Source organism: Pristis pectinata, chromosome 1, assembly GCF_009764475.1.
Source record: "Pristis pectinata isolate sPriPec2 chromosome 1, sPriPec2.1.pri, whole genome shotgun sequence".
NCBI classification, from domain to species: Eukaryota; Metazoa; Chordata; class Chondrichthyes; order Rhinopristiformes; family Pristidae; genus Pristis; species Pristis pectinata.
In genome coordinates this window covers 125,722,412-125,733,520 of record NC_067405.1, presented here as the reverse complement: position 1 = coordinate 125,733,520, position 11,109 = coordinate 125,722,412, and positions in this window count along the sequence as shown.

The following is an 11,109-nucleotide window of genomic DNA, read 5'->3' as shown; positions in this document are numbered from 1 at the left end:
TCCATCAGTCTACAATTTCCATGCAAGTATTAATTCATTCTTCAATATATCAATGCTGTTCTAAGATTACCATGTAATTTGAGATATTCAAACACTGTAAATCAGTGAGATTGATTATGTCCTATTTTTAAGAGGCCACGGATGAAAGGTGTATCCTGTGAAAGTGACTCATCTCCTGTGTCCCAAAAAAAATTTACATTATCTACAGGGCACTCATAGGGAAGGTAGCAAAATATTCTCTACTTGCCTGAATGAGTTCAGCTCAAACAGGACTTGCAAAGTAGTTTGCTGGATTGGCACTGGATCCACAACTCTGAATGTTCACTCCACCCACCACACTGTTTGTATAATCTACAAAATTCACCAAAGTAAGTCATGGAAGATTCTTCAACACCTCCTAAACCCATGACTTCTAACAACTTGAAGATCCAGGGCAGTTGTCACATTAAAACTCCACCATATGCAATTAATTGGTGGTTTCAATTGCACTTTCTTTGCCTTCCAACATTAATTGCTGGAATAATAAAACATCAATTATTTTAAAATAAAATTATGAAATCCCAACACTAAATTGCATTTTTATGTTAAGCATAGAAATTTTGGGTGACTATCGATCTGAAAGATACAATATAATTATGAAGTAAGATCTTAATGTGACTTCCAATGTAAATGATAACTACATGATAACTATACAAAATGATAACTATAAATAATAACCACATTTGGAGTATAATTTTCTGCCTGAGAGTTTGGTTTGCCAAACCGTAGAGAATAACTTCATTTTATTTCTTTTGGACTTCCTAGGCACGTCTTAAAATCAGTGATGAATATTTTTAATGTGCTGAAGAAATCACTTCTCATGTTAAACTTCTGCATGGGGGCTGAGTAGTGAGAAGTGATGACAAAGTGCAGAGCTCTGTGTTTTGAGACAGCCAAATTACGTGCAAACATGCAGACTGTGTGTCGAAACCTGTAGTACAATCATGTTCCATAAACTAGCTAGCTATGCTTCTCACACCATTGTTAAATTGGCAATGTAATACAACTGTTATCTTTGAAGCTACAGCAATTGTCCGTAAGCAGCTTTTTCCACAACATGCATTATTGCACACAGCAGATTGCCCATTTCTCACATCTGAGGAGTTTTCACATGTATTTACCTGCAACACTCACCAGATAAATAGCACTACTTTAGAAATCTATTTGTGCAGGGAAAGTCCGATACGAAAGGGAAAGGAATGTCGATTACCATGGCAACTCTTGTTCCCTCAAAGGAAGGCATTCCATACACAAACATAATCTCTTTCTATTTCTATTCCTTTAAAAACCTTGGACCATATTTTCCACTGCTCATTAATTTTAGAAGTTGATGTAGGCAAAATTGGTGCGCTATTTCTAAAAGGTACTTCCATTCCGTGTTTAGCAATTTCCTCTTCAAATGGATTAACAAACAAAAGCTGATTTGTTCTTGCTGAAGGTCTCTATAAAGGTCAACCATAATTTGTGCAGAATTACGTGGCTGAGAGCAATAATCAAAAGGTAAGTAATTAACTCTCTGTGAGACTTGGCGTTGGCAAGTTTAATAAAAGAGAAAGATTTCAAAGTATCACCACAGTAATGATAAAAGTGACAGGCATTTTCTATTTAGTATTTGAGTGTTTTAGCCATTGTCCAACATTTTACAGTGCAGTAGCAAAATGAGCAGGTGAGCTTGGCCCAAGAACACAGACTGTGTAGGAGATGCCACAAGAATCAATTATCTAACTGGGTTTTATACAATAAGTAAGATATCACACCACGACAAGAAATATTACATGCCAGGAAATCATACTCAAATGCACCCATCATTTTGAGTACCTTGCCATGTTCTTGTCACCAAGGTAAGTCCTGGAAACAGCATGGAAAAGAACCTTAAGGACTGAACTATGAGAGTGGAGAATCCCATGCTATTCACCTTGAAAACAGAGAAATGGGAGATGGATGTAAAGACAGAGGGCTAGAAATTTTGAAATGCCTGAAAAGATGGGTTACAATAGTGCTAAGCAGAGACAAAAGGTACAATCAGTTTTCTGGGAGGCCCATCAACAGCAAAGTTCCATAGTGCAGAGAGTCCAAAGCACTGCATAATAACACAAACCATGCACAATTTCCCCCACCAAAGGCTTTTCCCCCATCAACATTGCAATGCAGTAATGGTTGACTAGCAAATGGAAGTCAGCCATGGTGTACTTTGCATTTTGAACCCCAAAGCTCCCATAGCCATGGAAGCATTCATAAGCAGTGTTCCTACTCTTCCTGTGATTCCTCTACCCATGAAAAACCCAGACTGTACTACCATGAACAAATGACTTTACAATTCAGATCTGTTGTACAAACTGCTGAGGTCTCTTTCCCATGTAAATTGTGAGAGCATCAGACAACACGTTGTACTTCTGCCCTTTAGCAAACAGTGTCAACTTGGTTTAGTTGGTAATTGATTTCAAAAGATTAAGGGTTTATTCTTGGACTGGAACACTAACAATTAACCTAGTGCGCCATTCTTAATATGAGACGTTGAAGCTTAGCTAATAGTTGAACCTCAGAAGATGAAGGTCTTCTCTTGAAGATAAAGCCAGCACACTCCTTCAGCCATTGCCAACAAAAAGCTATTAACCCCTCATTCATGTTGATGGAGCAGAATGAGTGGCTTCTTTAGCTAGCTGATAACTGCCAACAATATAACATGTGAAGTTGCTTGCAACATGCCGATGTAACAAGACACAAACATTATTTCGAAACTGTCAGCCCCTGATCAAACTCTTCCATGACTGGTGTTCAATACTTGTCAAACAAAGAACAGTACAGCACAGGAACAGGCCCTTTGGCCCACCATGTCTGCACCAACCATAGTGCCAATCTGAACTAATCCAATCTGCCTGCACATAGTCTATATCCCTCTATTCCTTGCCTTTGCACATGCATGTCTAAATGCCTCTTAAATGTCGCTATAACACCTGCTTCTATCACATTACCTGGCAGTGCGTTCCAGGCACCTACCACTCTCTGTGTAAAAAAAAAACAACTTGCCTTGCACATCTCCTTTAGATTTTTCCCCTCTCACCTTAAACTTATGCCCTCTAGAATTTGACATTTCCACTCTAGGAAAAAGACTCTGACTATCTACCCTGTCTATGCCTCTCTTAATTTTATATACTTCTATCAGGCCACCCCTCAGTCTCTGATGCTCTAGAGAAAACAATCCTAGTTTGTCCAACCTCTTATTATAACTAGTATACTCCAAGCAACATCCTGGTGAACAACTTCTGCACCCTCCCCAAAGCACCTGCATCCTTCCTATAGTACAGTGACCAGAAATGTACACAATACTCCAAATGGGACCTAACTGAAGCTTTATGTAGCTGCAACATGACTTCCCAACTTTTATACTCAATGGCCTGACTGATGCTGAACTTGACTTTTAAAATCAGTACCAAAATCTCCTGCAGCATTTTTATAATTACTGTGTGTAATTACTGTGTGTGTGTGTGTGTGTGTGTGTGTGTGTGTGTGTGTGTGTGTGTGTGTGTGTGTGTGTGTGTGAAGAAATAACTTAAAAGATTAGATACAACAATGGCAATGAAACTAGATGTAGCTGAAGAGTTGTGCTCCAGGACTATCAATATCCAACTCAGCAGAACAAGTCCTTTCTGGCTAATTGTTACCTCACTCGCCTACTGGTCATCATCAGCAAAGTGAGAAAGGGTGTTGTCAATGGTGCTATCAAGTAGCATTTACTCACCAATAACCTGATGCTGCTGTTCAGTTTGTGTTTAGTTGAGACTTCAGACTTTATTTCAGACTTGGTACAAGTTCTGGAACCAGTTCCCCCATAGTGTTCTTTAATCACTTTCATGGATTTAAGCAGCTCAAGAAGACTATGTCTATTAAATTTCCTATGTGTCAGCCCGTACACTTTCACCTCCCTTTCAGAACCATGGAGGGGTGTTTCATGTCCTTACCACTCAGGTCAGTGGCCACATTAAACAGATTACCCTCCAAATTCCCCCACCTCCAATGCAATTCCGCCACCCACTTCCAACATTCATATCAACAACTTATATCCCTTGACATGGCTTCACAGCAATACCACCCAATACAATTGACACAGAATTCCATAGCAAGATATTAGGGCAGATGAAGAAAAGCTTGTCAAGGAGGTAGTTTATGGTGTAGGAAAGGGAGATAGCAAGAGTTAAAGTGGGGATTCCAGAGCTTAGGGTTTTTGTAGCTGAAAGTAGAGCAGCAAATAGTGGAGAAATTAAATTTGGGAATAATCAAGATGCCAGATATGAATGAACCCAGATATTCCAAAGCATTTTCGGGGTGAAGGAGGTTACAGAAATGGGAATGGTGAGGGAATGGATGGATTTGAAACCAGTGGCAAAAACTTTAAAACATTTATACAGATATACAGGTTTTTCATTATTCCCACCTTCCCTTCCCATGTCACCTTCCTTTATGGCCACAAGAGATGCATTATCTGCCTTTCCACCTCTTTCCTTCCAGAGAGCTCACCACCAAGAGTCTGCAAGCATTATTTCCGGGTGAAACAGATATTTACCTATACTTCTGAAATAAGAACTGACAATGCTAGACATATTCAGCAGGTCAGACAGCATATGTGCAGAGAGAAACAGGGTTGATGTTTCAAGTTAATGATCTCTCATCAGTTCTGTAAATATGAGCTCATGCAAAACTTCCCATTACCTAACTTACATCAGGATCCATTCATCCTCTAACCCATATGTTATTGCTTACTGACCTATACTGGCTCCCCATCCACTATCTCCTCTATTTTAAAAACTCTCATTCTTGTTTTCAACCTGTGGACGACCACACTCTTTTCCATTGCTCAATTATTTTTGCCTCATAATATAGCAAAATTTCTGTACTCCTTTTCTTCCCCTTTCTCGATCTCAATTTTCATTGCCCCATTGGCAACAGTGGTTAACTCCTAAACTCTGTAACCCCTTTAAAACTTTCCACGTGTAAACTCTCTGTTTTTGTTTTAACTTGCATCTTAAAATCTTAAAATCTACACCTTCAATCAAATGTTTGATTACCTGTTGAAATATGTACTTATGTAGCTCAGCATCACATGACACTCCTATTGTGTCCAGAAATATTTCGCCATGTTTAAGATGAAATAATATGCAAATTGTCATTCTGTAGATCAAAGTATTTTTTACCTATGAAAAAGCCCCAGTGAAGGATCTCTTCTTGTTTTGCTCACAGTATAGAGATGATAATGCTTCATCATGAAGGGAATTTTATATATGTTACGATTGTTGGTACTGCAGTTTCAATGCATTTTACGGGAAAAAAAATCTACTTAAAAGCCACGGAACTGAATTGCAGTAGATAGGAAGTTAGTTGCGAGTGTCTTGCCGTTGAAAGGAGTTTGTAAATTTCCGATCGGAAGCAACCGCTTTGAAAAGACTGTCTCTCCTCCAGTCTTTCCACCATTACAAAGTCTGATTAATGCAAAACAGAGCAACACACAGGAAGTGCTGGCGGAACTCAGCAGGTCAGGCAGCATCTGTGGAGGGAAATGAACAGTCGACGTTTCGGGCCGAGACCCTTCATCGGTACTGGAAACGAAGAGGGCAGAAGCTGGAATAAAAGGGTGGGGGGGGGGGAGGGGGGAGAACGAGCTGGCGGGTGATAGGTGAATCCAGGTGAGGGGGGGGGTTGAAGAGGTGGGTGGGGGAGGGAGGCGTGGGGATGATGTGAGAAGCTGGGAGAGGCAAAGGGCTGCAATAAGATGGTGATGATATACAGATATATTTATATTCACATCTCGAGCTATAATGTGAGAACTGGAAAGATCATTCGCGTAAAAAAAGCCAAGCTTCTACTGACTTCATGGGTTCATCAGTGCTGCAATACTTCCAGATACACGACAGAATGACCCATTATTGTAGTGGCAGAGCTCTTTCTTGCATTGCACCGGCACTTAATTTAAAACTGCTCTGCTTTTTAACTTCTTCTGAACGAATTACAAAAATGTCGTTCATTTCACAACAACACCTGCATTTAACTAAAATTATAGTTCAATTTCCTTCACAAAGATGTGGTTTGGTGCCTACTTTTGAAGCAGCAAATCGCGCGTGACTGACAGGAGTTATGCCAGAATCCGTGACTAATTTTCCAGAGCGAGACATGCTCTGAAGAGCTCAGTCGCCGCTTTGAGTACAAACAGGCTAAAATGTTTTGCCTTGAGTAGTGATTACAGCTACATGCCAATTCAACAAGGTTTTCAAAAGAACGATTTTATATAGGCATCGCTGCGGTAAATCTAGTAAATAGGGCCAGTTTGTTGTTATCTGCCAATTGCAACACTCGCCGAGAAACTAGATGTCAATTAGAGGTAGGGTATTGTGAATGCCAATGTCCTCATTCCGCCTTTAAACTTCCATTGGAGCCGAACAAAAGCTAGAATATACACCGAATGAGAAGCAGACGGTAATTTATTACACGAAACGTGCCATGCAGAGGGAATAAAAGCTAATGTGACATTTTTATAACTTTAAAATTGTCTAGCAACAATAAATCGAGTGAAAAGCTTCTTGTTAAAATGTAGCAGATTATTTACAGAAGCTGCCAATTCGCAAATTGCTTCCTGATTGCCATGTTGGATTCCCTGTAGAGGCTGAAGAGAAAGGAGGGCAAATACCAAGGACAGCGCCTGAGTGAGCAATAAACAACTCCAGCAGAGCCACTAATTGACAAGGCGGGGTTTGGGATTAGGAATTGTACAGTGTCTGCCAGGTTTTGGTTGAGAGCATTGCTGTAGTTGTGGCTGTCCTGCAAGGACCAGAGGTTGTATTAACGCTTCGGGACAAGACGTGGTTCGAAATAGAAAGAAGAAAGGCGTTATGACATGTACATTTGACAAACATGATCATCTTAAAGTGTTCACCAAAACTTTTTTACACTACCCTATCAATTTATGAATCTGAACTACTTGTTCTGAAGATACGGGTTTAATCTTCTTTGAACATAAATATTTCTAAGCATACCTTGTTAATTATGTTAAGCACGCTACGTTATTCCTGATTAACGACGTTTCCCGCTACTGTGTGATCGTTCGAGCCAAGCATCTCCACTTTCAAAGCGAAATTTTCATGTAAAATCACAAAATGATTCTTTAAAAACTGATTGAAATCACTGGCTGAGCAAGTGGCCATCACGCTAGACAGGGCGTACGTTTATATAAAAAAAAGTTTATATTAAAGAGATGCAGTGAAATTCTTCTCGTCTAGCCCTATCTTGTAAAAGGCAAGATTTGTGGATCATTTGTTTTGCAAGGATAGCATTACTGCTAAATTGATGTTATAATACAAATTCGGAGAGGCGCAGAGCGAAGCGTGCGAAATCCTGCCGAGTAGAGTTTCGCATCCTCCTCTCTTATTCTGGAAAACAAGACATTCCTCAGAAAGTTTTTCCTTGAAAAATAATGAGATCTGAACAGGAAGCAAAATCTGTCCATACGCTCAACCTATACTTAGATCCCTTGTCATTAATCCAAGGTAGAGTTTGTTCTATTAAAATAAGAAGCATTTTTTCCTATTATATGTCACAGTGGACGTGAGGTTGAAAACCAGAGTGACTCAGAATACGATTTGGCTTATTTTATCGTGGAAATTCTTCAAAATAGAAATGTTGTGGCCAATCACGTATCTGAAACTGGGACCAAAGCAAGCTCATATAAAGATTTTATTAGCACGTGAAAAACATCTCTTCCCAGCTTGCGTTTTTGCAATTGAAAAAAAAAGCACGTGGAAAACGAAATTTCTAGGATTAGAACTCGCTACATTCAATGACTTCGAGGTGGTTCATTTTACATTGTAATTTAAGGCAACAAAAGTGATTGATATTTCCTATCTCTCGAAGAAGGATACTTAGACCTACAAATACTGCAGATCTAAATATGTAATTAGTTCTGCTAATTTATGATTGTTAAATGTCAACTTTCAGTCCATGGCCTATTAAAATTTTGGTTCCACCTTATCACCTCACAGAGGTGAGGAAGATCATGAAAAGACTTTACAAAATTAAACAAAGTAATTCAAATATAAATTAGATGCATGTATTTCAAAACTAGTATTCAGGATACAGTTTGATCTGAGGCATGGCGTATGGGAAGAAAATTATGACTTTGGACCCATGGTTCCCATAGGCCTCCACCACCAGGGTTTTCTTCTTCTCGTTGTTAGATCTGCTGTAAACTAACTGAAAGCTATGATTAGTCAACTGTTCTATTATCATTGAACAACCAAAGTGGCGGGGAAAAAACTAGCCACAGAGTTTTGGTCTTTTTCCACCATTTTATTCTCCTTTTATTTTAATTGTTTTGCTTTTACTCCACTCCTTTATTTTTTTTAGTAGAGATTAAATAAAAGACAAATTAATTGAGGGGTTGCCGAGGTATGATTGAAGACATAGATTCAGATCGGTGATCTGAAGCAGAATTGTCTTAAGCTGGATATTTTGAAACCACCACTACTACTAGTCTCAGCTTCAGGGAAAGTGGGTTGGATGGGTCAGGTCGGCTATGACCTGAAGGATCTTAGTGAACCAGGTGAGTTCTGTGTTTACAGTGACTACAAACAGTTCCTTTTTGTTAAAAAAATCAAAGCTATTTAATTATTTGATTTAAAATTCCCAGCTCTCATGGTGCGATTCAAACCCATATCTCCAATTGTCCGGACGTCTGGCTGCTAGTCCGGTTATTCAACCACCATGTTTTTATACTCTATTGAATTTATGATTAAATTTACGGAACGAACCCTTACAAAAGCCAGCTAAAATGATACTATAAAGTTCCCATAAATTAAGGTTGTTAATTTAATAATTGCTAATGGTTTTCTCCATCTTACTCTGTATCTACTATGTGATTATACAGAACTTATAGATACTAAACATAAATATTAAAAACGTAGTCTTCAATATGTATAAAATCATTTTAGAAACTAACTAAGGAGCACTAAACCAAGGACAAACTATGAATCAAGCACAAACTCAATACTGGAAACAATGTTTAAGCCTTCTGCATAATCTCTGTCCTGTTCTTACCATATGCAGTTACATTAAATAATGAAATAAAGTTACAGTCAACACTCATTTTTAAAATTGTTGCATTTACTCTCAAGTGCAATGTCGGAAACTACACTTAGAATAACATTTTATTCTAGTGTGGCTAGAGCGTAATCCTACCAATTGCAGGTAGTTTTGCTGTATTAGTATCTACATATTATTTATAGTTAGAGGAGACTTACACGACCATGTTGCGAATTTGCAAATATTGAATGTTTTATTGGGACCAGTTTGGCTTAAGAAACCTAAAATTTCAAATTTAGACTGAAATTATAGTTTATAATTGTAAATCATTTCTAAATTATCTCTATCTGATAATTGGTTGCTTGGGGGAGAGCTGTATGCGCCAAGATACCATCTAGATGACAGCACATTTGTTGTAGCCTTTGTTATCAAACCATTGTAGATAGGGTCTCTTGAAAACTTCTTTTCCATGTCCGTGCAGCTTTCCAACTTTAAAAACAAAGTTCTCTGCTTTGATCCTACAAATCCCAGAATCAGGACATCAGGATATATAGTTCTAGTTTCAAAGATAATAGCAATTGAAGTTTATTTATACTAATATTGGTACAGTATATCGCTTGAAATTGGGAGAAAAGGTAAATAGAATGGTACATGAGAAATGTGGCACATCGCGTACATAGCATAAAGCAGAGGAACAGGGCAGACTGAAAATTTCTAACGTACTTTAACTTTATGATATCAAGGTAACAAAAACATGTTTTTGATGTTTCGATAATAATTGTGTTTATCACGCTGCTTAGTGTTAATAATAAATACGTAAAGAAAACTGGTGATCAAAAATATTTCGTCACGTGAAATGTTTTTATTAACCCTGAGCTGGCTGTGACTTACTGCGTTATATAATTCACTTGTAAATTCAAGTCCAAATCTGTATGCTTTTAACAGATTCTGTTGAGCATTTGTGTCCAATGTGTCTTCCCAAGAGAACACCATTACTTCAGCGAGATGGATAAAGTATTAGCGCGAAATAAACAGTACCTTGAGGAAGAAAATGTAATTGTAAACAAAATCTTCGAAGTATCCAAATTGCGCTTTTACCAAGTTACAATTTGCGGTGTTCTGCAGACGATAGGTGTTATACCAGATAATTTAATAACTTTACTTACATTTAACATGATTGTTGCAACAGTGAAAGACTGTTGATTTGCATATTTTAAAATTGCATTATTAAATGCACTATTTCATTTATCGGTTACGTTTTGATGAATGGCTTTCATATTAAAAGCCAATCACTCGAATTTTGTATCAATCTACATCTATAGCTCAGTAATAGCCTTATTGATTTCATAAGAACATTGATAATTTTCAGACTTTTTCTCAGTATATTTAGTATGAATCATCCAAATATAACTGGCGGAGTCTCTACAATTATTATAATTATATTGGAAAGAAACATTAACAATTTAACAAATATGATGATCAAATATGAACATCTACTTAAGATGTTTCTATTTGTTGTATGAAACAGCATTTCCTCGTTAGTATTGTTGTATTTCAACACCCAAATCGTATCAGCGTACTTTATGGGATCATTTCGAATATAAGGTAAGCAACGTTGTTCACATTCCGTTCAGGTTGCCTGAGGGAAAAACAAAAGAAGATACTTGTTTGCTGCTAATTAAACGCAGTCTCCAGACAGTGTACTGAAAAAAAGATGGTGTCCAAATAATAGATGTCATGGGTTAAAACTTAGTTCCAAAATGTTGTTATAATAATTAAACTGTAAAGAATTTCAGCTTATAATGAAAAAGAAGTTGCATAGGCTAAATAAGTTTTATGACATGCAACTTATTCAAATTAGATTCACTAATTTTCCTATAACATTAACATTTGAGTATTTTCACGTTAATAATTAAAAACCCTTGCAAATTGCCATATTGATCTACGGTAAGGTTTAGCAAGGAATTGAAAACGTTTGCATCCAGTGACTCTAAATAGAATCAGCTG